This window comes from Protopterus annectens, chromosome 3.part1 (assembly GCF_019279795.1).
Source record: "Protopterus annectens isolate FY-2018-M chromosome 3.part1, PAN1.0, whole genome shotgun sequence".
Lineage (NCBI taxonomy): Eukaryota > Metazoa > Chordata > Ceratodontiformes > Protopteridae > Protopterus > Protopterus annectens.
The window spans coordinates 1,863,475,378-1,863,496,945 of NC_056732.1; the positions used below are offsets into that span (position 1 = coordinate 1,863,475,378).

The 21,568-nt window shown below is 41.5% G+C and overlaps 1 protein-coding gene across 2 annotated transcripts in view; it reads left to right on the forward strand.

The window, feature by feature from the left end:
* The window catches only part of LOC122798779 (zinc finger protein 271-like), a 176,517-nt gene that overhangs the window by 102,819 nt on the left and 52,130 nt on the right, over positions 1 to 21,568 (forward strand). The window lies entirely within an intron of this gene.

Here is a 21,568-nt window from a genome sequence, read left to right on the forward strand (position 1 = left end):
TGGTTCTGAAGGCTATGGGATGAGCAGTAGTACAGGACATGACATGGTACTGAAAATTGGGGAGTAGAAAGTACTCTATAATATGGTGCATTGCAGGCTGGGGCTGAACAATACTGCAGAACATGATATTGTACTGAGGGGTTGGGCTAGGATGTACTGTAGAACATGGTGTGGTACTGAAGGCTGGTGGTTAGTAGTACTACAGAACATGTTGTGGTACTGAAGGATGGAGTGAGTAGTACTACAGAACATGATGTAGTACTGAAGGATGGAGTGAGCAGTACTACAGAACATGGTGTGGTACTAAAGGCTGGGGTAAGCAGTACTGCAGAACATGATGTGGTACTGAAGACTGTGGGGGAGCAGTACTACAGAACATGGTGTGGTACTGAAGGCTGGGATGAGCAGTACTGCAGAACATGGTGTGGTACTGAAGGCTGGGGGTGAGCAGTACTACAGAACATGTTGTGGTACTGAAGGCTGGGAGTGAGCAGTACTGCAGAACATGGTGTGGTACTGAAGGCCGTGGGTGAGCTGTACTGCAGAACATGGTGTGGTACTGAAGGCTGGGGTGAGCAGTACTACAGAAAATGGTGTGGTACTGAAGGTCGAGGGTGAGCTGTACTGCAGAACATGGTGTGGTACTGAAGGCTGGTGTAAGCAGTATACAGAACATGGTGTGGTACTGAAGGCTGGGGTGAGCAGTACTACAGAACATGGTGTGGTACTGAAGGCTGGAATTGAGCAGAACTGTAGAACATGGTGAGGTACTGAAGGTTGGGATTGAGCAGTACTACAGAACATGGTGTAGCACTGAATGCTTGTAGTGAAAATACTGCAGAAAATTATGTGGTTTTGAAGGTTATGGGATGAGCAGTAGTACAGGACAGGACATGGTACTGAAAATTGGGGAGTAGAAAGTACTGCATAATATGGTGCATTGCAGGCTGGGGCTGAACAGTACTGCAGAACATGATATTGTACTGAGGGGTTGGGCTAGGATGTACTGTAGAGCATGATGTGACATTGTACTGAGGGGTTGGGCTAGGATGTACTGTAGAGCATGATGTGACATTAAAGGCCTAGATTTGTAGTACATACAACACAGTGCACACTGAAGGATGAGCTGAGCAGCTACTACAGAATGTGTATTACTGGAGGCTTGTATTGAGCATTACTGCAGAATTTGGTGAAGTTTTGAAGGCTGAATTTTATACTGTACTGTAGGTTTGGGCTTAGCAGTACTGCAGAACTTACTGTAGTACTGTAATGTGGAGCTGATCAGATCATCGTTCTGGGGAACATTACTGCAAAATAGAGTATGGTATTTATGGCTGGAATAGTATTGCATAATGCTGTAGGATAGTAAAGGCTGGGGGTGAGCAGTAATGCGCAACCTAGACTCATACTGAAGGCTGGAATGTGTAGTACTGCAGAGTGTGGTGATGCTAAAGGTTTGGGTAAGAAATACTTCAGAAAGTTGTGTGCTGAAGGTCAAGTGAGTAGTACTGCAGAATATGGTGTGGTACTGAAGCCGGGGGTGACAGTACTGCAGAACAAAATGTAATACTGAAGGCCAGGGTGAGTACTACTACAGAAAATAGAGTAATACTGAAGGCCTGCTGTGAGCAGTACTACAAAATATGGCATGGTACTGAAAGTTATGGGTGATCAGTACTGCGGAGCGAGGTGTGGTATTCAAGGCTTGGGGAAAGCAGTGCTGCAAAACAGAGTGTAATATGTAAGGCAGGAAGTTACCAGTACTGCAGAACATTGTAGAGTTCTTAATGCTGGGTGTCAACAGTACCAAAGAACATAGTGTGATATTGATGGCTAATAAACAGTACCACAGAACATGGTATTGTATGGAAGGCTGGGCTGTGTGGTACAGCAAAGCATGATGTGACACTGACATCTGAGATGGGTAGTACTGCAGAACATGGTGTGGTACTGAAAGCTAGAGTGAGTAGTAGTGTAGAACATGGTGTGAGCAGTACTGCAGAATATGACGTACTGAAGGGTAGGTCTGAGAAGTACTGTAGATCATGGTGTGACAATAAAGGCCTGGGTTTGCAGTTTTATAGAACATAGCACAAACTGAAGGCTGAGGTGAGTACTACATAAGTTGTATTATTGGAGTACAGGGAAGAGCAGTACTGTAGAGTATGATGTGGTACTGTAGGGCAGAGATGACCAGCACAACAGAATATGTTATATTTCTGGGGTTAGCAGTACTGCACATAAGTCTCATACGGAAGGCTGAAATAAGCAGTTCTGTAAAACTAGATGATGTTAAAGGATGAGGTAAGAAGTACTGCAGAAAGTTGTATAGTACTGAAGGCAGGGATGAGAAATACTGCAGAACATGGTGTGATATGAAGGCTGAGCATAAGCAGTACTTCAGAACATGGTGAGGTACTGAAAGATTTTGGTGAGCAATACTGCAGAACATGGTATGGCACTGAAGGCAGTACTGCAGAACACAGTCTGAAATGAAGGCTAAGATGAGTATCACAGAACATAGTGTGGTATTGAAGGCTGTGGGTCAGCAATACTGCAGATCATGGTATGGTACTGAAGGCTGGGTATGAGTAGTACTGCAGAACATGTTGTAGAGCTGAGTAGTGAGGATGAGCTGTACTGCAGAACATGTTGTGGAGCTGAGTAGTGAGGATGAGCTGTACTGCAGAACATGTTGTAGAGCTGAAGAGTGAGGATGAGCTGTACTGCAGAACATGTTGTGGAGCTGAGTAGTGAGGATGAGCTGTACTGCAGAACATGTTATGGAGCTGAGTAGTGAGGATGAGGTGTACTGCAGAACATGTTGTGGAGCTGAGTAATGAGGATGAGCTGTACTGCAGAACATGTTGTAGAGCTGAGTAGTGAGGATGAGCTGTACTGCAGAACATGTTGTAGAGCTGAAGAGTGAGGATGAGGTGTACTGCAGAACATGTTGTAGAGCTGAAGAGTGAGGATGAGCTGTACTGCAGAACATGTTGTGGAGCTGAGTAGTGAGGATGAGCTGTACTGCAGAACATGTTATGGAGCTGAGTAGTGAGGATGAGCTGTACTGCAGAACATGTTGTGGAGCTGAGTAGTGAGGATGAGCTGTACTGCAGAACATGTTGTGAAGCTGAGTAGTGAGGATGAGGTGTACTGCAGAACATGTTGTAGAGCTGAGTAGTGAGGATGAGCTGTACTGCAGAACATGTTGTAGAGCTGAAGAGTGAGGATGAGGTGTACTGCAGAACATGTTGTAGAGCTGAAGAGTGAGGATGAGCTGTACTGCAGAACATGTTGTGGAGCTGAGTAGTGAGGATGAGCTGTACTGCAGAACATGTTGTGGAGCTGAGTAGCGAGGATGAGCTGTACTGCAGAACATGTTGTGGAGCTGAGTAGTGAGGATGAGCTGTACTGCAGAACATGTTGTGGAGCTGAGTAGTGAGGATGAGCTGTACTGCAGAACATGTTGTGGAGCTGAGTAGTGAGGATGAGCTGTACTGCAGAACATGTTGTGGAGCTGAGTAGTGAGGATGAGCTGTACTGCAGATCATGGAGTGGTAATGAATGCTGGGTTGACCAGTACTACAGAACATATTGCGATATTAAAGACTTGTGTGGGGGTTATATAGGACATGGTGTGGTATGACACTGAAGGTTGAAGTGAGCAATACTACACAATATTTTGCATTACTGTTGGCTTAGGCTGAACATACAGCACATAACATGGTATTAAAGTTTGGGATAAGCAAGACTGCAAAATATGGTTTGGTCATGAAAGATATGGGTGAGCAGTGCTGCAAAGCATGATGAGGTACAGACAACTGGGTATGAGCAGTACTGTAGCACATGGTGTAGTAAAAGTTGGGGAGAGTAGTACTGCAGAACTTGGTGTGCTACTAAAGGCCAGGTGTGGTATTGAAGACTACAGGTGAGCTATTATTGCAGAGAGCAATACCATAGAATATGGTGTGGTATGTATGGCTGGAGTGAGCTGTACTGCTTAATTTGGCATGTGATAGTAAAGGGTGGGGATAAACAGTACTGCACAGCATGGCCTTATACCAAAGAAAGGGATAAGAAGTACTGCAGAAAGTGATGTAGTACTGAAGGGAGGGGTAAGTAGTACTGAAGAACATAATGTGGTACTGAAGGCTGTGGCAAACAGTACTACAACACATGGTATGGTACTCAAGGCTGAGAATTAGTAGTTCTGGAGAACATGGTGTGACACTGATTGCCGGGAGTGAGCAGTACTGCAGAATATGGTGTGAGTACTGAAGACCGAGGGTTGGCAGCACTGCAGAACATTGTGTGGTACTGAAAGCTGGGTATGTGCAGTACTATAGAACATAATGTGGTACTGATGGCCGGGATGAACAGTACTGCTGAACATAATGTGGTACTAAAGCATGGGGATTAGCAGCACTGCAGGATATGGTGTGGTACTGAAGGCTTGGGACAAGGAGTACTGCAGAGCATGATGTTACACTAAAGTCTTGGGGTGAAAAGTACTGCAGAACATAGTGTGATAAGCAAAGTTGGGGTGAGCAGTACTGCAGAAAATGGTGTTGTACTGAACCCTGGGGGAGAACAGTACTGAAGCCTTGGGGTGAACAGTACTACAGATCATGGTGTAGTACTGAAAGCTGGGAGTTAGCAGTATTGCAGAACATGATTTGACACTAAAGGTTGGGAGTGAGCTGTACTGCAGAATATGGTGTGATATTGAGGGTTGAGGTTAGCAGTACATAGTGTGCTACTCAAGACTAGGGTGAGTAGTACTTCAGGAAATGGTGTAGTAGTGAAAGCTGTGAGTGAGTAATATTGCAGAACATTTTGGTACTGAAAGCTAGGTGTGAGTAGTACTACGGAACATGGTATGGTACTGAAAGCTGGCATGGGTAATACTGCAAAACATGGTGTGGTATTTCAATCTGGGCTGAGCAGTAGTGCAGAAAATGTATCATTGGAGGCTTGGTTGAGCAGTACTGAATAATATGTTGTGGGATTGAAGGCTGCACTCTCTGTTCTGCAGAACATAATATGCTGTAGGTTGGGACTCGTCATTACTGCAGATCATGATGTAGTACTGTAAGGAAGAGTTAATCAGCACAGTGGAACATGTTATTGTACTGGAGTGAGCACTACCACAGAATATGGTGTGCTATTTATGGTTGGAGTGAGCAGTACTACTTAATTTTGTGTGATAATAAAGACTGGTAGTGAGCAGTACTGCACAACATGACCTTGTACTAAAGGCTGGGATGAGCACTACTGCAGAACGTTATGATGCTAATGGCTGTAGTGAGGCTGAGGTTGAACAGTATGGCAGAGCATGATGTAGTACTGAAGGCTTTTGATGAGCAGTACTGTAGAACATTGTGTGGCACTGAAGGCCCTGAGTGAACAGTAATACAGAACATAATGTGGTATTGATGGCTGTTGCGAGCAGTACTACAACACATGCTGTGGTACTCAAGGCTGAAGATGAGCAGTGTTAAAGAGCATGGTGTTGTACTGAAGGCTGAGGGTGAATAGTACTGCAGAGCATGGTGTGGATACTGAAGGCTGCAAGTGTGCAGTACTGTAGAACATGCTGTGGTACTGAAGGCTGGGCTGGAGGGTTAACAATATTGTAGAACATGAGGTGGTACTTAATGTTGGGATGAGCAATATTGCAAAACATGTTCTCCTGAAATCTTGGGAGATAAGTACTGTAGAACAAGGTGTTGTACTGAAGGCTGGTGGTGAGCAGTTTTGCAGAACATGCCATGGTACTGAAGACTGGTGGTGAGAATGATTGCAGAACATGCTATGGTACTGAAGGCTGGGGTTTGCATTTCTGCAGAATAGTGTGTGGTATTGAAGCCTGGGGAGAGCAATACTGCAGAATGTGGTGTGGTATTGAAGCCTGGGGAGAGCAATACTGCAGAATGTGATGTGGTATTGAAGCCTGGGGAGAGCAATACTGCAGAATGTGGTGTGGTATTGAAGCCTGGAGAGAGCAATACTGCAGAATGTGGTGTGGTATTGAAGCCTGGGGAGAGCAATACTGCAGAATGTGGTGTGGTATTGAAGCCTGGGGAGAGCAATACTGCAGAATGTGGTGTGGTATTGAAGACTGGGAGTGAGCAGTACTGTAGGATATGGTGTGGTACTGAAGAGGGTGAGCAGTACAGCAGAACATGGTGTGGTACTGAAATGTGATGTTGTACAGTACTGCAGAACATGATGTGGAGCTGAAGACTGGGGTGATCAGTACTGCAAAACATGCTGTAAAACTGAATGCTAAGGTGAGCAGTACTGCAGAACCTGCTTGTGGTACTGAAGGCTGTGTACGGTAGTACTAGTACTAAAGGCTGGGGGTTAGCAGTACTGCAGAACATGGTATAGTACTAAAGGCTGGGGTTGAGAACTACTGCAGAACATGATATGATAATGAAGACTAGGGGTGTGCAGTACTGCAAAACATGGTGTGTTCCTGTAGGCTGGGTGTGAACGGTAGTACAGAAAATGGTCTGACATGGAAGGCTGAGAGTAAGCAGTACTACAGAATATATTGTGGCATTGAAGGCTGGTAGCAAACAGTACTCAAGAACATGCTGTAGTGCTGAAGCTTTAGGGTAAACAGTACTGTAGGGCATGGTGTTACACTGAAGGCTGAGGGTGAGAAGTATTGCAGAATATGATGTGGCACTGAAGGGTGAGGATGAGCAGCACTGCAAAATGTGGTGTGGTACAGAAAGCTGGGGTGAATAGTATTTCAGACAATTATGCCATACTGAAGACCAGGGGTGTGCAGTACTGCAGAACATAGTGTGATACTCATGGCCAGAATTGGGCAGTACTGCAGAACATGGTGTGACATTCAGTTTAGAGGATGAGCAAGTACTGCAGAACATGAAATGGGAGCTGAATGCTGGGCGTGTGCAGTAGTGTATAATACAGTGTGGTACTGAAGCATGGGGTGAGAAGTACTGCAGGACATGGTGTGATACTGAAGGCTGGGGGCAAGAAGTATTGCATAATTTGATATGATACTGAAGGCCATGGTGAACAGTACTGCAGAACATGGTTTGGCACTGAAGACTTTGGCTAGCAGTACTGCAGAACTTAGTGTGGTACAGAAGGCCATGGTGAGCAGTACTACAGAGCATGTTGTGTACTAAAGGCTGGGGGTTAGCAGTAGTGCTCAAAATGGTGTGGTACTAAAAGTTGAGGTTCTGCATTCCTGCAGAACATGGTGCGACACTGAAGGTTGAGGGTGAGTAGTACTGCAAAACATGGTTAGTACTGAAGGCTGGAATGAACAGTGCTGCAGGACATGGTGTGGTACTGAAGGCTGAGGGTAAGCAATACTGTAAAACATGGTGTGGTCCTAAAGGCTGGGTGTGCAGTACTGCGGAACTTGGTGTCGTACTGAAGGCTGGAGGGGTGTAGTACTATAGAACATGGTGTGGTAGTGAAGCCTAAGGGTTGTAGTACTGCAGAAAATGGTTTGATACTAAAGGCTGAGATAACCGTACCAGAGAACATGGTGTTGTACTGAAGGCTGGGAAGGGCAGCATTGTAGAGGATGGTGTGTTCCTGAAGGCTTGGGGTTAGCTGTACTGCATGACATGGTGTAGTACTGAAGACAAGGAATACTGCAGAACATGTTGTGACACTGAAGTCTGTGGGTTAACCATGCTGCAGAACATGGGGTAGGACTAAAGGTTGGGGTGAGCAGTACTGCAAATTTTTGTAATGCTGAACTCATGACAGTAGGAAAGAAAATATAGGTGATGTATATTACATTTAAATGGATAAATGTTAAAATGTTTTTTTCTTTTCTGTTAATGTATGTTTGCTTATGTCTTAAGTGATAATTTAATAACAGTGTTAAAAACACATAATATTATGTATATTAAAAGAAATGAATAACTAATTCCCTGATTCGGGTGTTCTATCACTACTTACTGCATATAGTTTAGTTAAGTTATAGACTCATCTGTTCATAGGCTGTTACTAGGTTTTTGGCCAAGAGCACCACTGATAAGCTCAGTTCATCACCTAGTGCTTGTGGGACATTGTACACAGTGTAGCATAAGGACTTTGCACACTCCTTATGGAAAGGATTGCTAATGCCGTGATTCAGGTACTTTATCATTACTTACTCTATGTGGTATAGTTAGGTTTAGACTCATGTTCACGGGCTCATACTAATCTTATGGCCAAAGACACCATTGATAAGCTCAGTCCATCACCCAGTGCTTGTGGGACATTGAACACAATGTAGCATGAGGACTTTGCACACTCCTTATGGAAAGGATTGCTAATGCCGTGATTCAGGTACTTTATCGTTACTTGCTCTATGTGCTTTAGTTAGATTTATGAACCTTATGGCCAAAGACACCACTGATAAGCTCAGTCCATCACCCAATGCTTGTAGGACATTGTACACAGTGTAGCATGAGGACTTTGCACACTCCTTATGGAAAGGATTGCTAATGCCGTGATTCAGGTACTTTATCGTTACTTACTCTATGTGGTTTAGTTAGGTTTATGAATCTTATGGCCAAAGACACCACTGATAAGCTCAGTCCATCACCCAGTGCTTGTGGGACATTGTACACAGTGTAGCATGAGGAGTTTGAACACTCCTTATGGAAAGGATTGCTAATGCCGTGATTCCGGTACTTTATCATTACTTACTCTATGTGCTTTAGTTAGATTTATGAATCTTATGGCCAAAGACACCACTGATAAGCTCAGCCCATCACCCAATGCTTGTAGGACATTGTACACAGTGTAGCATGAGGAGTTTGAACACTCCTTATGGAAAGGTTGCTAATGCCGTGATTCCGGTACTTTATCATTACTTACTCTATGTGCTTTAGTTAGGTTTAGACTCATGTTCACAGGCTCATTCTAATCTTATGGCCAAAGACACCACTGATAAGCTCAGTCCATCACCCAGTGCTTGTAGGACATTGTACACAGTGTAGCATGAGGAGTTTGAACACTCCTTATGGAAAGGATTGCTAATGCCGTGATTCCGGTACTTTATCATTACTTACTCTATGTGCTTTAGTTAGGTTTATGAATCTTATGGCCAAAGACACCACTGATAAGCTCAGCCCATCACCCAGTGCTTGTAGGACATTGTACACAGTGTAGCATGAGGACTTTGCACACTCCTTATGGAAAGGATTGCTAATGCCGTGATTCCGGTACTTTATCATTACTTACTCTATGTGGTTTAGTTAGGTTTATGAATCTTATGGCCAAAGACACCACTGATAAGCTCAGTCCATCACCCAATGCTTGTAGGACATTGTACACAGTGTAGTATGAGGAGTTTGAACACTCCTTATGGAAAGGATTGCTAATGCCGTGATTCAGGTACTTTATCATTACTTACTCTATGTGCTTTAGTTAGGTTTAGACTCATGTTCACAAGCTCATTCTAATCTTATGGCCAAAGACACCACTGATAAGCTCAGTCCATCACCCAGTGCTTGTAGGACATTGTACACAGTGTAGCATGAGGAGTTTGAACACTCCTTATGGAAAGGATTGCTAATGCCGTGATTCAGGTACTTTATCATTACTTACTCTATGTGGTTTAGTTAGGTTTATGAATCTTATGGCCAAAGACGCCACTGATAAGCTCAGCCCATCACCCAGTGCTTGTAGGACATTGTACACAGTGTAGCATGAGGACTTTGAACACTCCTTATGGAAAGGATTGCTAATGCCGTGATTCAGGTACTTTATCGTTACTTACTCTATGTGCTTCAGTTAGGTTTATGAATCTTATGGCCAAAGACAGCACTGATAAGCTCAGTCCATCACACCACTGATAAGCTCAGTCCATCACCCAGTGCTTGTAGGACATTGTACACAGTGTAGCATGAGGAGTTTGAACACTCCTTATGGAAAGGATTGCTAATGCCGTGATTCAGGTACTTTATCATTACTTACTCTATGTGGTTTAGTTAGGTTTATGAATCTTATGGCCAAAGACACCACTGATAAGCTCAGCCCATCACCCAGTGCTTGTAGGACATTGTACACAGTGTAGCATGAGGAGTTTGAACACTCCTTATGGAAAGGATTGCTAATGCCGTGATTCCGGTACTTTATCATTACTTACTCTATGTGGTTTAGTTAGGTTTATGAATCTTATGGCCAAAGACACCACTGATAAGCTCAGTCCATCACACCACTGATAAGCTCAGCCCATCACGCAATGCTTGTAGGACAATGTACATAGTGTAGCATGAGGAGATTGAACACTCCTTATGGAAAGGATTGCTAATGCCGTGATTCCGGTACTTTATCATTACTTACTCTATGTGGTTTAGTTAGGTTTATGAATCTTATGGCCAAAGACACCACTGATAAGCTCAGTCCACCACCCGGTGCTTGCAGGACATTGTACACAGTGTAGCATGAGGAGTTTGAACACTCCTTATGGAAAGGATTGCTAATGCCGTGATTCAGGTACTTTATCATTACTTACTCTATGTGGTTTAGTTAGGTTTATGAATCTTATGGCCAAAGACACCACTGATAAGCTCAGTCCATCACCCAGTGCTTGTAGGACATTGTACACAGTGTAGCATGAGAAGTTTGAACACTCCTTATGGAAAGTATTGCTAATGCCGTGATTCAGGTACTTTATCATTACTTACTCTATGTGGTTTAGTTAGATTTATGAATCTTATGGCCAAAGACACCACTGATAAGCTCAGTCCATCACACCACTGATAAGCTCAGCCCATCACACCACTGATAAGCTCAGTCCATCACACCACTGATAAGCTCAGTCCATCACACCACTGATAAGCTTAGTCCATCACACCACTGATAAGCTCAGTCCATCACACCACTGATATGCTCAGCCCATCACACCACTGATATGCTCAGCCCATCACACCACTGATAAGCTCAGTCCATCACACCACTGATAAGCTCAGTCCATCACACCACTGATAAGCTCAATCCATCACCCACTGATAAGCTCAGCCCATCACACCACTGATAAGCTCAGTCCATCACACCACTGATAAGCTCAGTCCATCACCCACTAATAAGCTCAGCCCATCACACCACTGATAAGCTCAGTCCATCACCCACTGATAAGCTCAGCCCATCACACCACTGATAAGCTCAGTCCATCACCCGGTGCTTGTAGGACATTGTACACAGTGTTTTCCCTCTTGCCTTCTATCACAGCTAGAAACTGGATATTTATGTATATACCTTTATGAATAAAATCTTGGTATAATTTAATTTCAGAGAATTAAAGGCTTTATTTTTATTCTTCCTTTCATATTCCATGCTAAACATCTCAGTTTAAGACGGAGAATAAACTCAAATGTCTTTCAAACTAACCTCATTACTTCTGCCTGTGGTAATGATTTCATCCTCTTAGTTACTGCTTAAAGTTCTCACTTAATGACCACATGTTCTTGAAATGGCTGCAGTACTGCCTCGTCTGCACCCATCTTCTTTTCAGTCTCTCAGCCTATCCCACTTTTAATCGTGGTCAAGTCTGTAAGACACTTAAATTCTCCAGCTGAGGTAGTTGTTCCTCTTTAGCTGTAGAGTGCAGTGCTCCCTTTTCAAAGACAGAACAATGTCCTGTAATTTGGAAGTGCTAACTTTCATCTCAGACATTCTGCACTTAACACGTGAGACTAATAGAGACACATGTTCTTGCAAACCACAAGGCTCACCTCTCACCTTTGTATCCTGATACAACATACTTTGCAGACCTTGGCAGTGGCTTGATATCATATCCTTAATCATCATAAACTGGGAAGAACAGGAGTATCACAAACTGGTGGGGGACAAGGCACACTCTTGCCAAAGACAGAGTCCTTCACTGACCTTGAATGTATTTGATGTAATGCTGAGAATGTGGGCTCAGTTCTCAGCCCACAAGTACAAAGACTGAGTGACACCCACCAGTGGCCTTAGGACTCCCAGAAGAAAGAGTGTGCAGCTGTGCACCTTCTCTAAATCCTCAAGCATTGGCAAACTCCCATGTTCAATTTACCATTTGTGCATGGACAATGAGTTAGTTCAGTGCCAGGCAGCCTCTATACTGCTGCTTCTAAATCAGCAGTTTGATTTTTGGATGGTCTCCTTTCCAGTACCCAGGTTTATGCTTATTCGTGGAGGCTGAGAAGTGTGCTCTGTCTGTAATTAGACACACCCTCCTTCCCCTTTATTTGAAAAATGGGACCACTTCCCCATTTTGCCAGTCAGGAGCTACAGTCCTAGTTATCTATGCAACACTGAAAATCTGTATTACCCAGAAAGTACAACAGTATGTGGGAGTCTCCATCATTTCCATCTGGATGTCATTCTTTGCTGCGACCTAGCCATAACTTGCCAAAGTAATGTAATCAACTGAAATGGAGTCAGATTCACCATCTAATTTTGGCACTGATTCTTAAGAGAAGAACATGTTCACTGTACTGAGGGGTTCTGCAAAGTGTTTCTTTTATCTCTGCACTGTGTCCCCAGTTGAGGCCAGAGCTTTACCATCCTTGTTGAGAACAGCCTTGACAATATCGCACTTCCATCTCTTGTATCACTGGATGGTTTGAGGCCATCTAACAGTCATTCTGCCAAGCCTCTGGAAACTCCCTACACAACTTAGCCTTTGCTTCAGTGGCTGCCACAGCTTCTGCCTTCCTTGTTTGTCAGTACTTAGCCATTTACATCTGGAGACCTCTGCTACAAGCAGCACATGAAAGCTGTCTTTCTCACAGTTGGTATCTCTGAACCAATGTGAACAAACTGTGGACCTGACAATATCCCTGGCTGTGTTCTACATGAACTACAAAGTGAACTGGCACCTCACCTGTGTGCCCTGTTCAATCACAGCCCCACCTCAGACTTTGTCCCTACCAAATGTCACACTACTGTAGTCATCCCTCTCCACAAAGGAGGAGCGACCACAGACCCTGGGAACTATTGACCTATTAGCCTGACAAGTCTGATATGCAAAGCTATGGAATGCATCATCATGGACCTAATAAACAAGGATATAGGAAATCTCCACACTCTGGATCCCACACAGTTTGGTTTTGTGAAGGGTAGAGCATGCCTGCCCAACTTGGTCGACTTCTTTGAGTAGTCACGAGAGCTGTGGATGAAGGCAAGGTGGTTCATACAGCCTACCTTGATCTGGCCAAGGCCTTTGATACCATTCCCCACTCAGGAATCATAGAAAAACTCACTAAGCTAGGCATCAACCCCTATATCACTAGGTGGGTTGCAAACTGGCTCACAGACAGAACCCACAGTGTGAAAGTAGCTGACTCCAAGTCAGACTGCTGACCAGTCATGAGTGGAGTCCCACAGGGATCGGTCCTAGGTCCTCTCTTGGTATCTACTTCTCAGAAGTCCAGGCCAACACGAAGGGATGTCTGACAAAGTTCACAGATGATTGCAAGTTGGGAGCCATTATTAACTCCCCAAGTGATGTTGACATCCTACAGAAAGGCCTCACTGAGATCAACGACTGGTGTCAGAACCACGGTTCTGTGCTCATGGCTCAGTGCCAAAAAATGTGTCATCATTCCCTTTGGGAAAAACCCAGTTCTCATGAATTACCACATCAATGGAAGTCCACTGAACACAGAAGGTGTTATAAGAGATCTGGGAACACATGTTGACAGCAACCTCTCTTTTGACCACCACATTGCCACTGTAGTCAGAAATCCCTTCTTTGTGGCACATTTCATTATGAAAGGTTTTGCATCCAGGAGAAAAGAGGTCATTGTCGCCATCAACTCTTCCCTCATTAGGTCAATCATCAAGTACAATGCCCCATTTGGCATGTACCTCACTAGACACCTGCAACAACTAGAGAGGTCACAAAAGTACCTCACAAAGAGGATCATAGGCCTTAAACACTTGTCCTACATGGACAGACTCAACGAACTCCAACTATTCTCTGTCTCATTTCGCCTACTTAGAGGTGATCTCTGCATGACTTACAAAACCATGTCTGACTCAGCTCTTTTAGAAATGCTACATCTAAAGAAATCCCAATCCCTCCACACTGCACACTCCAGTGACCTCAAACTCATTACCACAATCAACAGAATGTGCTGGAGAGACAGGTGCATAACCCAGAGCCTGCCCATGCTTTGGAATAGACTTCCCATACATGTGAAACAGAGCACCTCACTAGCCCTCTTCAAGAGAAATCTTGATGAGTGGATTGGGAATAGAAAATTCACCCTGGGGATCACTCCAGTGGCTGTACTCAACAGAGGCTCTGGGAATTAAGGCCGGGTGGCTCAATGCCAGGGTAATCCTATGGACTAGGCTTGTAAAGGCTCCAGGGCCATTAGCCTAGTACACACCTATGAAGAGGTCTGAGCACTGTAGCCATGACAAGTGCAGAGCACCTTTTGTGCACAGTTATTTCCCAGTGTCTCTGTTACTGACATCTTAAACAGGATACATTCAGTCTCCACATTCCTGACGTCTGCAGGTACATGGGAGAAGCTCTTGTAAAGGTAGGAGTTGAACTCAACCCACACAGAAACACTGACAAAGTGTTCTTTGGGCACCCTCAGTATATGTTTGCATTTCCCTTGTCCATCCATCCCCTAACTCATGACCCGATGACAGTCACTTGACAGCTTAGCACCCTCTTGAACAGGGTGCCCTGAACATGTGATCACAGACCAGGAGACATGACAGTAGAATCAGTCATTAATTATTGGCCCAAGGTAGTCGGGTGCCAAGTACACTTATGAGCATCCTTGTGTTTGAACATTCTGATTAAGGACTGTCCTTGATTAGCACAGACGTTGAAAAGACATTTACTACTTTGATTCAGATCAGGCCGTCAGTTTCTCCCTGTTATACCCCACCAGGGGTCTTCGTCGTTCCTCCCTGACCACTGAAGTCTCCCAGTGGAACTATGGAATCCATATGTGATGCCCTTCTTAGCTCTGCAGTCACATGGTCTTTAAGAAGGCTGAATGTGCTAGCTGTTAGGAACATGTGCACAAAAAACAGGCAACATACTTGTGAGTATTCCCATCTACTTGCCCCCCCCCCCTGACTATCACCTCCAGGCTAGGAGAGTACCAGAGAGACCAACCACAGTCATGAAGTCTGATTCAGGAACCGATACTTCCACCTACCTTCACCCTCCCCTCCTGAGTATCTTGTCATTATTAAAGTTATTTCATTAAGCATACAATCCATGTTTGTGGAAGCTGCTCTTGTGGTTACAGACATGTGGGAGTAAAGACTGATAAGATCATATCTGAGCCTCAGCATATTCAGGTTGCAGCAGTCCAAGGTTCAGTAGTTGGGCTGCTTTTATTCAGAATTTGTAAATGTCATTCCATCTTAGTCTTCATACTTTTCTGTGGACAGATGATATGTTTTTCACGTGCCATCAAACCATACAGTAATAAAAAAGGCTACAACTGGGTCTTGCTGGTTCATATGATTTGAGGGGCAGCAATGAACATTAACCAAGTGCATATGCTGTTAACACTAGTAAGTGGCTATTCAAAGTCTCTCCTGCATGGAATATCCATCCTGTCAGTGGATCCTGTTTGCAAAGGGGGATATGTTAAGCACCCACATATCTAATTGGACGCAGTCCTCTCTTTCTAGCTGCAAATTAGACTACAGTATGCTTAAATATAAAATAAAAAAAATTAAAAAAAGACCTCTACACTGAAGATCTTTGTTTTTATTCGAGAGACACAGACTGCTCTTACTTTTAAGATGGGTGACTCACAATGATTTTCTTAATACCTTGGCCACATGATAGTCAAAGGCCTAAATCCCTGACTACCGGGTCAACTCTTAGGGGTGTCTTAGCCATAATTAGCCTGGGTGGTCTTTTCCCAAAAGGCACTATAATGTATATCTTGTGTTGAGCTTTAATCCATGACTTTAGTATCAGTCATTTGTCTATGTTTGACCCTCTTGTAAGATGTTTGTGTCATGGGGAATCTATGGTAGCTCCCAGTTTGCAGTCTGCTGTGAACTTGGTCAGCAACAGGCCCTTGACATTAGCCTTTACCACCAGAAAGTAAATGCCAAATAGGAGCTGTCCCAGCATGGAGCCCTTATGTACCCTACTGGTGACCAGTGTTTTAGTGGAGGTTATCTCACTTGTTCTGATTTCTAGGATCCTCTGCGTGAGCTAGCTGGCAAACCAGTGAGTTACGTAGGAGTTTATGTCCAGTTTAGTGAGTTTGTCAACTATACCTGAGTGGAGCATTTTATCGAATGGCATGTCAAGGTAGGAGGTATGCACCATTTTCCCATCATCCATTGTCTTGGTGGCCTCAAAGATGTCCACCAGGTTTAGTAGGCATGACTTCCCCATGACAAAGCCGTACTAGGTTGGGTCCATTGTCTGAAGGTTGCCTGTATCTTGTATATTGATTTCTGTATTTGGTTTATGTATCTAAGTTCACCAAGTACACTTACAATCTTATACACCTAGATTTTTGGACACTTTTATTGAAGGTTGGTGAAGGAAAAGCTGTAACTCCTTATGTAAAGAGATGGGACAAGAAAAACCTGGAAGAAAGGTAGTAAAAACAATTATGATATACCAAGAATGCATTATAATCGAAAGCAGTACAGACTTTTTGTAAACTCTTCCAAACCCCCTACCTATGACAGAGGCAACTGTCCTACTTAGCCTGTCCAAAATAATTCCTGTCAACAGCTAAAGATCTTACAAGTAGCATTACTAAATAGTTTCCTTGTGTTCTGAATTCAGTGAGTATATACCTATTACATTTAAGGTTTGGGCTTGGGGGTTGATACGATAATTAAGGTGTTTATCTCACAAGTACAAGGTACAATGTTTGATTTCTACCTCTGAAGGGGAAATTGGCCAAGTTTATAAAATGGCCCCAAGGTCAGTTAGGTTCATCCACAAATATATGTATGTTAAATAACTCTTGGATCTAATATGCCCACTTACTCTGCTATCATAAATATATGAGCAGGAGAAATAACTTCTTTCTTGCTAGCTGAGAATTGTCTGCAGCAAATTAATATGTACAGACACCTTAAGGGAATCTAACTTTGTAATAACTTGTAGAATTTTAATAAAAAAGAGGAAAAGAGAAACACTGCAGTGAATTTGAGCATACAATTCCTAGTTTGACTAGCTTTGTCTAAGTAAACTATCTTCACTATCCTGCTGTCCGTAATGAGATCTTAGTTGGACTATATTCTTTGTCCAGAGTCTCTGCATTTTTAAATATAAAATGTAGAGTTAGACATTGTTCTATGCTTGCACATGTCTAAATAGCGATAAGAATGCCATTAAATAGCGATAAGAATGCCATTAAGTAGCGATAAGAATACCATTAAATAGCGATAAGAATGCCATTAAATAGTTGTAAGAATGCCATTAAATAGCGATAAGAATGCCATTAAATAGTGATAAGAATGCCATTAAGTAGCGATAAGAATGCCATTAAATAGAGATAAGAATGCCATTAAATAGAGATAAGAATGCCATTAAATAGCGATAAGAATGCCATTAAATAGTGATAAGAATGCCATTAAATAGAGATTAGAATGCCATTAAATAGCAATAAGAATGCCATTAAATAGAGATAAGAATGCCATTAAATAGTGATAAGAATACCATTAAATAGAGATTAGAATGTCATTAAATAGCAATAAGAATGCCATTAAATAGAGATAAGAATGCCATTAAACAGCGATAAGAATGCCATTAAATAGCGATAGGAATGCCATTAAACAGAGATAAGAATGCCATTAAATAGCGATAGGAATGCCATTAAATAGCGATAAGAATGCCATTAAATAGAGATAAGAATGCCATTAAATAGCGATAAGAATGCCATTAAATAGCGATAAGAATGCCATTAAATAGAGATTAGAATGCCATTAAATAGCGATAAGAATGCCATTAAATAGAGATAAGAATGCCATTAAATAGTGATAAGAATGCCATTAAATAGTGATAAGAATGCCATCACCTATTTTGGATTTTCCTGCTTCCCTTATTTCTCTTCCTTTCTTCCCTTTTCTACTTCTTTATAAATTGACATTCTTAAGAATTTATAAACTAGATTAATTTGTTATGGTCTGCTTATATCAAACTGTTTCAACTTTGCAACTTTAATAAATGCAGAAACCTGGAATTATTGGCTTTTATAATGTTACTCTATTATTTTATAAATAATCAATGATGCATTAGTATACATCAGTTCACGTGGAGTGCACAACATCTCATGTATTGCCTAAATTAGTGGCACATCACTGAAAATTATATATTAAGTTAATACTTGTCAGATTGCCCAGGTACATATAAAATACAGGTAAATGAGCTTTCCATTGTCTTACAGTTTGTCATGTTATATATATATATATATATATATATATATATATATATATATATATATATATATATATATATATATATATAGGTCTACTTCTGATTGTCGAAAACTCACTTTGTCTACAATCAGAAGATCTAACCCATTCAAGCAAAAGTGCACTAAATCAAAAGTGCACATTCACAAAAGCCGGTTCTCCGAAGAACATATCCTTTTCTCCACTGTAGTGCAATCTCGGAGTTAGTATATTTAAGTAGGGGGTTGTGGGAGCACAGCCCCCCACATGGGGGATGCATGGGGGCTTGCCCCCTGCAAAATACTGTTTAAAGCAGTTTTGTTTTTTCTGGTTCACAGAACCGGCTTTTGCGAAAGTGTACTTTCGATCTAGTGCACTTTCAATTTAATGGATTTCGATGTTGCTTGATCAAGTTTGTGAGATTTTGATTAAGCAACATACACCTATATATATATATATATATATATATATATATATATATATATATATATATATATATATGTATATATATAAATATATAAATATATAAACATAAATTGTTTTGAGTATAAAAACTGTTCTATATTTCCTTCAGTATTCCTTCTATGTTGCCATGTCTTTCCAAAGACATGCATCTGGAGCATTTCTCCCCGGGCCTCCGCTGAAAACAGGCTTTGTGGAACCTAGTCAGACATTCCCGGTCAACAAATGTTAAATAAATAAATAAATAAAAATAAATATATATATATATAGAGAGAGAGAGAGAGAGTAAGAGAGAGAGCGAGAATTGTCATTTCATCATCTCAATTTTTGATATACAGTATACATCATTTTATTGTTTTAAGAAACATTTTACATTTTGTAATGCATTTTTCATGAAGTATAGAATGTAATCCATGAAATGTCTTACCTTCTTAATATTTTATCATTGCTGATCAACACTAAGAATTCTGTAATATCAGTTAACGAGCTCATGCCTAGCACATTATCATCAGACTATACATGGCCTGCCTTTATTATATGCCAAGAAATGAACACAACTGTTTTCAGTAAATGACATTTTATGTGAAGGAAATGTGACATTAGAAAATACAAAAATCCAACTTTGAAGTTATAGAGATGCTGTTTTCCTTTGTTATGGTTTTGTTGCTCTGTCCCATTCATTGTCTTCTGTCTTACTGATGTATATTTTAGCTGCTATCAATGTTTCTGTCTAATACAACATTTACAACAGTTGTATATATTTTTATTGGACTCTGTTTATCTAAGCAGTTCTATATTGAAATCTTGATAAGACAGCTGAGTTGAATGGAAAATATTTTGCATGCATGCTTCTATTACACTCATAAATACTGGCAAAGAGCAGTAATTGTTTTGAGTATAAAAGCTGTTCTATGTTTCCTTCAGTATTCTGTGTTGCCATTTCTTTGACTGGACCCTCAGAATGTTACTTAATGTTCTGAAACTGTGCATTAAGTATTCCTTCTTATGTCTCTTACTTGGATGAAAGATTTTTATAATATATGTCCCAATACTCCATAAATAGACAGCTTATGTTTTAAGCTCTTTTACAGATCTTTCATAAAAAATTGTTTCTTACTTATCTGTACTTAACTTTTCATATTCTATATGATAAATATGTCTGCAGTGCCATTCTGTCGCTCTGACATTTTTAAATAGGTCCTTCATTAGAACACATTTCCTTTAGTTTCATGGTCATAGACACAGAAACACAAAGATATCTTACCACTGTCACATTGTCCGTTCATCTCTGCTATTAGTATAGCATATAGTCTGTTGACATTCACTGCATGAACCAAGATGGCATCTCATTTGCTTATTAGTTATTTATTAATGCCAAAAAAGATGTTTGAATAGAACTTCACTAGACATAAGATACATATTTTTGAATTCACAAAGCTACGGGATTTATTCACTTTCACCTCAAGGAGAAAGTGGTAATTCATCAGTCTGCATTTACTGTGAGCATTTCATAATACAGCCCCTTGAGTGCCAAGGTGGGAAATGTACAGTTAAACGTAACATTGTTTATGGCAATGAAAAATGACCACACTGCTCTGAAGTGTTTGTTAAACATTTGCTGCATTGTTTATCAGCTTAAACTAAAACCATCATGCCCTCATTAGTTATTCATTACATATTCATTTTTTTCTGAATTTAGTTCTATGCTAATCATATTTTAGCACATTCTTCATAGAAACTGTCGTAATAGTCAGTGTTATCTATGATACTGAGTGAAAACAGGTCGTCATTAATTAAGAAAAATAAATATTTTATACATTGTATTCAAAGGAAATTTTTTCACTATTTTTAGTATTAATCAGATGTTGTTACCTTGTATTAGCAGTTGAACATCTAACTGTTGTAGCATATTTTATTTATTTATTTTACATTTGTTGACCGGGCTAGTCCAACTGGATATTCCGCTTTCAGCAGAGGCCCGGGGAGAAAAGCTCCAACAATAGACCTAGACTGTACATTACATTTATACGTGTGGGATACAAGTATTGAATTCATTGACATGTACATAATGTCTGACATTTTAATCTGCTTTAGTGTAGTCTCTTGTCAAAACAAAGGTTATTTGTATACATCTTACTTTTATTATTTTGAATGTTTCAAAATAAAATTCAGTTTAGAAAAGTGGTTGTGTGGCAAACCTGAGTCTGACATTTGTTTCAGTTTATGTCTTATCTTTTGAAGTTAACGACGTGGTTGAACGTGGCACTGCTCATATTTTCTTACTTGTTTCTTCAATCCAGTTGTTCTTCTCAGAAGATATTTTCATTGTGGTAGTCGAACAGTCTGTGTCCTGTAAAGCTGAGATAATATTATTTTAATGCAACTCTTTGGGCCGGATTCACGATGGCTTGCACGGAGTCTACGAGCAGAGTAAGACTCCATGCAGCCATCTTGTCCGAAGAGCAATCCACGAACAGCCTGTAGGGGCATGTAAGAGAGCTCCTAACACATCTTCTACACGGAGAGGGCTGTGATATGCAAATTACCTCACTTGCAGCCGAAAGGCATGCAAATGAGGTAAATTTGCGATCCAGGAAGCAGAAACCTGTCCGAGTAGGAGACGTGTTAGCTGCAGAAATGTACTCAGTTGACAACTGAGTACCGTTCTGCAAATAGCACAATGGAGCCTTGTCAGCTCCAAATAAAGGTT